This window comes from Penaeus monodon, chromosome 19, assembly GCF_015228065.2.
Source record: "Penaeus monodon isolate SGIC_2016 chromosome 19, NSTDA_Pmon_1, whole genome shotgun sequence".
Taxonomy (NCBI): Eukaryota; Metazoa; Arthropoda; class Malacostraca; order Decapoda; family Penaeidae; genus Penaeus; species Penaeus monodon.
The window spans coordinates 40,837,717-40,838,469 of record NC_051404.1 but is presented as its reverse complement, the minus strand read 5'-3'; the positions used below and the strand labels follow the sequence as shown (position 1 = coordinate 40,838,469).

Here is a 753-nt window from a genome sequence, read left to right as displayed (position 1 = left end):
CTTTCTTGTCTACGCTGTTGTCCTTTTCCGACCTGCCAGGGTGGTTATTTTTTATTGTTTATTTATTTTGGGTGATTTGAATTATTGTGGGATATGAATGAAGTGTTTGCTTTGTTTTCTTTTTATTTTCTGCTGATTGGTTTGCTGATTTAGTGCTTTTCACGTTACCCCCAAAAATATACAGTATACAGTAATTATCTTAACAGAAAAGCGATTTTTCTCTTTAATACACTGCATCCGATAATTGCCTGGAAAGCATAAAAAGGTCATATAAAACACCAGATGCTCCCGTAAACTGCGCGAACTTTCACAGGGGATGAATTAAGTAAACAAATTAAAGCCAAGAGCCATAAATCAGAGACATCAGTCCGGTTCCGCCGAATACACGAACGAGAGCAGAGGTCGCTGCCGCTCTCCTTCGCCGGGGCTTTTGAACGCGACGCCAGGCCCAGAGGGACTCACTTGTGGTTTACTAATTGTGGCCAGGAATTTATGGCCGCGCCGGGAGAGGCTTGTTCCCCGAAACAAAAGCGGCCACCAGATTCGAGCGGGATGATTGCATGATTTATTTCCAAGGCTAAGGAGGATTATGGCTGGCTTCGTTGACGCTATCTCTCGGTCGGAGCGGCAGCGGGACAGCCGTCTTGCGGTCGAGGCGAAGAAGCCCTCCGGTCGCTTCTAGGGGAAAGGGGCGGGTCCCGGCGCCGCCGATGGGGCACGGCGATAAGGCAGGATGGTTCGGTAGCTCCAGGA

General features: G+C 48.5%; 1 protein-coding gene across 1 annotated transcript in view; it reads left to right on the top strand.

Moving 5' to 3' along the window:
* The window catches only part of LOC119585239 (putative uncharacterized protein MYH16), a gene marked incomplete at its 5' end in the record, with an annotated part of 81,296 nt that overhangs the window by 74,564 nt on the left and 5,979 nt on the right, over nucleotides 1–753 (top strand).